The sequence below is a fragment of the Nannospalax galili genome, unplaced genomic scaffold (genome assembly GCF_000622305.1).
Source record: "Nannospalax galili isolate Female #2095 unplaced genomic scaffold, S.galili_v1.0 scaffold98, whole genome shotgun sequence".
Classification (NCBI taxonomy): Eukaryota; Metazoa; Chordata; class Mammalia; order Rodentia; family Spalacidae; genus Nannospalax; species Nannospalax galili.
The window spans coordinates 231,509-237,391 of record NW_008342013.1 but is presented as its reverse complement, the minus strand read 5'-3'; the positions used below and the strand labels follow the sequence as shown (position 1 = coordinate 237,391).

At 40.1% G+C, this 5,883-nt stretch overlaps 1 pseudogene; it reads left to right on the top strand.

Moving 5' to 3' along the window:
- The first annotated feature begins 2,147 nt into the window (after positions 1-2,147).
- LOC108491067 lies at positions 2,148-2,422 on the top strand (annotated as a pseudogene).
- Positions 2,423-5,883: the final 3,461 nt, after the last annotated feature.

Sequence of the window (5,883 nt, the reverse complement as noted above, 5' to 3'; positions counted from 1 at the left end):
TGGGTGCACTTACACACATGTAGACATAACACTCATACACATAAAATTAAATAGATAAAATTTTTAAAAAACACTTGGGGCCTAAGGGTAGAAAGAAGTCATGGGACATGCCCTGAGAAGGATATTGAGATTCCCCATGTCTAGCCTCAAACTCATACCTCAGTCCTCCTGCCTCTTAGCCTCCCAGGTGCTAAGATACCAGCTCCTATGCCTGACTCTGTATTGCTGTTTTTCTCTTCATGGTCACCATGAGGTGGTCAATCCCTCTGTGCCACACACTCCTGTCATGATTTCCTCTGTTGCCATAGGCCCAAAGCAAGAGGACCAACTGACCATGAACTGGAGTGTCTGAAATTATGAGCCAAAATAAACCTTTTCTCCTTAAATGCTGATTACCTCAATCATTTTGTCAGAGTCACTAAAAACCAACAGACAAAATGGGGAAGGGAAGAAGACTTAAAATAAGGTAAGTTTTCTATACTTCATTCAGACTGGTAAATGTCAACAGAAGTAGGCTATAATAAATTATGTATGTGTGGTATAATACTTAGAGCCACCACTAAAGCATCTACAGAAAGGAATATATTCCACTTGCTGCCCCAGTGTAGTTGGCAGAGTGTCGGTCTAATAACCTAAAGAAATAGACCTAAAAACATGACTGACAAAATAAATGGAAGGTAGGAAAAAATAAACAATGGAAACAAAAGACGAAAACAAAAAGTAGATTTCCAAAATTAAGTCCTAACTTATCAATAACTACATTAAATATAATGTTTATATATACACCAATTCAAGTACAGAGAGAAGCATCATGGATTAAAAAAAATATGGCCCAGCGACAGTTTGCCTACAAGAAACACCTCAAATGCATAGATAGGCTAGTTGAAAATAGGACAGATAAGGGATAGTAGGGTATGCATGTGTGTATGAGTGTGTGTGTGTGTGTGTGTGTGTGTGTGTGTGTGTGAAATTGTGAAAGAATATATTTTAAAAGAAAACAAACAAGCGGAAAAGCTTTGTCATGCAAATGTTTATTAATAGGAAGTAGGAAGCCAGGCTCAATGGTATGGGCCTATAATCTTAGCTATTCCGGAAGTTGAAACAGGAGGATCACAAGGCCTGCCTGGGCTATAAGAGAGGATTCAAGGCCAGCCCGGGCAACTTAGTGAGATTCTATCTTAAAATACAAGAAGTAGAGACTGGAGAGATGGCTTCATGGTTAAGAGCACTGACTGTTCTTGCAGAGCAGGGTTTGGTTCCTAGCACCCACATGGTGGCTAACAACCATCCTTAAGTTTCCAGGGGATTCAACACCTTCTCCTGGCTCAGTAGGCATTGTATGCACATGGTGCACTTATGTGCAGGCAAAACACTCATTAAATAAGAATAAATTAAAAAATTTAAAATACAGAAAATAAAAGAAAGGACTTAGAATGTAGCTCGTATGTATGTTTGCTAGCATCCAGGGGACACTTGGCTCGATCCCAAATATCACTCATCATGCACAGTAACCAGGAGTCATTATATTAGTACTAGATAAAGCAGACTTCAAAGGGAAAAAGTAGCGCAGAGATTAAAAAAAAAGCATCCATCAAGAACATAGCAGCCCTAAATATATATGTACCAAGAAACAAAGATAGAAATACATGAAGCAAAACCTATGGAACTGAAATGGAGTGAAGATTAAACCCACAATTCTGGTTAGAAACTTAAACACCTCTCTGATAGAACAACTAATCATAAAACAAAAAAGAATATACAAGGGGGTGGGGCTACAACTTAGTCATAAAGTGCTGACTTGCATGCATGAGGCCTTAGGTTCAATCCTCAGCAACACATACACACACACCATTCGTCAGGCATGGTAGTACATGTTTGTAATCCCAGCAAGTGGGCAGCAGAGGCAGGACAACAAAAGCAAGTCCAAGGCCAGTGTTACCTGCATGATGAGTTCCAGGCCAGCCAGGGCTATGGAGTGAGACCATGTCTCAAAAACATGTAACACCAAAAATCTGACAATGCTTTCAAAGAGGATTGATTATTATTGAATACTTCACTTAATTGAATTGTCCCGTGCACCCACTGCCTGGTACTGAGGATGTTCTTTCATTAGTGAAAGGGGAGCTGAGGAGACACCAGCACTCTCCATGGCCAAGAAAAAACCCAAGAAAGGAGTTAAGATTGAGAACAAAACCATATGAATTTGAAGGTGGCAGGGCAGGATGAATCTGTGGTGCAGTTAAGGTCAAGAGGCGTATGTTGCTTAGCAAACTAATGAAAGGCTATTATGAATAACGGTTTGTTAGTGAGGCAGGTCAGATCCCACTTTCAGCCAATCAATGAAACAGACTTGCCTGTAGAGTTGGAAGTGGGGGATGAAGACATAACTGACATGTTCCTGCAGCAGACAGGAGTCTGCTGAAAAGGGAACCTGCTGCTTTACTCCAGAATTTTGTTATAGGTCAAGAATACACTCAATTAGAAAGCCACCATTTGATTCCCCACATCCTCACCACTACAGAATAGTTTCCATTTTTTAATTTCCCCATTCTTTCATTGGACATATAGTGACTGGTGTATGTGCACAAGCATATTGCACTTTCTCTCTTCTCTCTTTCTTCTCCCTCCCCGCCTCCCTCCCTCCCTTCCTTCCTTCCTTCCTTCCTTCCTTCCTTCCTTCCTTCCTTCCTTCCTTCCTTCCTTCCTTTCTGGCTGTTATTGTTATTGTTTGTGTGTTTGTGTTTGTTTGTTTGAGACAGGGTCTCCTGGTAGTTCTATCTGGCCCAGAGCTCACTATGTAGATCAGGCTGACCTGTCTCACAGAGATCTGCCTGCTTCTGCCTCTCAAGTGCTAGGACTAAAGGTTTGCACCCCACACCTGGCTTTTTTTTTTTCTTTTATTTAAACAAAATGGCCAGTGTTATGTTTTGGTTGCTATCAAATGGAGTTGGTATAGGGTGAGGACTGGGGCTATGAAATGTCCTCTTCACCTTCATGGCATACTCACTCAGCCCTTTGTCTTCCAATAACTTATTTTGCTCTCATTGTTTCAACAAAGAAACCTCAACAACATAAAATCCTTGCATATTTTGTTTGATTGGAGGATGTTAATGATTTTCACTTATCATTGTAAAACCTAGAACAGCTTTATAACTGTTTTATACATAGCTGCTACGTGTAGTACAATCTATCTTTAAGTAGTAATAATAACTCTTTTAAAAAATATATTTTATTTATTATCTTTATTTTATGTGTATCCGTGTATGGCCTGTATGTAGGTAAGTACACCCGTGTTGTGCAATGCCCATGGAGAACAGAAGAGGCTGTTGGATCTCCTGGACCTGGAGTTTGGACAGCTGTTAGCTGCCATGTGGGTGCAAGAGCCACCAGTGCTCTTCACCTTGAGTCATCTCTCCAACCCCTGTAATAAGATTTTTTTTAATTAAAAAATATTTTTTAAAAAATTAATTTAAGTTATAGTATGTTTTTTATCTACTTATAGATAACATGACTTTATGTGGGAGATTCCTAAGAATGAAAAAGTATATGTAAAGAAAATAATAAAAGAAAAATTTCTAAAACTTATAAATTTGGGCCTGAAGAGATCACTCAGTGGTTAAGAGCATTGCATGCTCTTGCAGAGGATCCAGGTTCGGTTCCCAGCACCCACATGGCAGCTAACAGTCATCCATAACCTCAGTTCCAGGGGATCAGATGCCATCTTCTGACCCCCACAGGCATTGCATGTACATAGTGCACTTATATACATGCAGGCAAAATACACACATAAAATCAAAATTAAAAAAGAGTAAAAACAATTTTTAAATCATAAATTCAGTGGGGTATGAAGACACAAATTAAGGACTGGAGAGATGGCTTAGCAGGTAAAAGACTTGCCACCAAGCCTGATGACCTGAGTTTGATCTCCAAAATCTGCATCGTGAACAGAGAAAATAGATTCTTGAGAGTTGTCCTATGACCTCCACAGGTGCATGATGGCACAAAATAAATAAATGCCTAAAAATACAAAATAAACAGACAAAAATCAACTATACTCTTAAATATATTAACAATGACCACTTGAACACTGAAATTAAAAGCTTTTTGTCATTGTTGGGCTTTTTAAAAATTTTTTGTTTTTGTTTTGTTTGTTTGTTTGTTTGTTATTTGTTTGTTTTTGGAGACAAGGTCTTCCTGTAGCCCCAGATGGCCTGGAACTCACTATGTAGACTAGGCTGGCCTTAATCTTACAGGGACCCACCTGCTTCTGCCTGGCGAGTGCTGGGATTAGGCATATGCCACGACACTCAGCACCTGAAATTAAGCATTCAATCTGGGGCTGGAGAGATGGTTAAGAAGTTAAGAGCACTGGCTGCTCTTGCAGAGGACCCAGGTTCAATTCCCAGCACCCACATGGCAGCTAACAAGCATCTGTAACTCCAGTTCCAGGGGATCCAATGCCCTCTCCTGACCTCCGTGGACATTGTACTATTCAGGTGCACATACGTACGTGCAGGCAGTACATTCATACACATAAAAATTTTTTAAAAGTTTAATACCTCCAAAAAAACAAAACATTTTCTTATCAACCTAAAGAACGTGTGTGGGTCTTGTAGGCTGAAAACTATGATGCATTCATCATGAAAATGAAAGAAAAAGTAAATTAATAGAAAGACATAAGGAGTTCACGGCTTGGAAGATTCAGTCGAGTAAAGATTTTGGTTTCTGGGGCTGGAGAGGTGGCGTAGCAGTTAAGAGCACCGACTGCTCTTGCAGAGGACCCGAGTTCGATTCCCAGCACCCACATGGTAGCCACGAACTGTCCTTAACTCCAGGGGAATCCGAAGCTCTCTTCTGACCTCCACAGCATTGCACGATATGGGTGCACTGACATACACGCAGGCAATACACTCATACACATAAAATAAAAATAATAAATAAAATATTTTTTAAAATTAAAAAAAATTTTGTTTCCCTTAAATTGACATATGTTTCATTTCTATCAAAATCAGAATACGAATAGGGTGTGGTGGAACATGTCTTTAATCTCAGCAGAGATAAGGGAGACAGAAGCAGGCGGATCTCTGTGAGTTCTAAGCCAGCCTTGTCTACATAGAGAGTTCCAGGCCAACCAGGGCTATACAGTGTGACCTTGTCTGAAAAATAATTACAAAAAAATAAAATATGGCTTTGATTATTTTTTAATTAAAATTTATTTTTATTTCATGTATATATGAGCATCTTCCCTTCATGTAAGTGCACCTGTACATGCAATGCCTGCAGAGACCAGAAGAGGGTGCTGTATGCCTTGTAACTGGCGTTGTAGATTGTTGTTAGTCACTATATGGATGCTGGAAACTTAATCTGAATCCTCTGCACGAACAGCCAGTGCTCTTCACTACTGATCCATCTCTCCAGCCCAAAATAAGTTTTTAAAACTAGAAACAGTCAAATGTATTCTAAAATTTATATAGAAAAGCAAAGGAACAAGAATATTCAGGCCACAAAATGGTGACTCATCTTTGTCAGGAGGCTAAGGCAGGAGGATGGCAACTTTGAGACCATACTGAGCTGCACAGAAATATCCTATCTCAAAAAACAAGCAGAGTAGGGGATTAAGCTAATTGGTATGGTGCTCACCTAGTATATATAACGCCTTAGGAATCCCTAGCACTGGAAAAACCAGATATGGGAGATGGAGTCAGGAGGGATCAGAAGGTTGGGCTCATTCTACATAGAGCTGCAGGTTCAGCTACATAGAGATTTTGAGGCCAGCCTGAGATACCTAAGATTCAGAGAAAGATGGGGGGGAGGGAGGGAGGGAGGGAGGGAGAGAGAGAGAGAGAGAGAGAGAGAGAGAGAGAGAGAGAGAGAGAGAGGGGA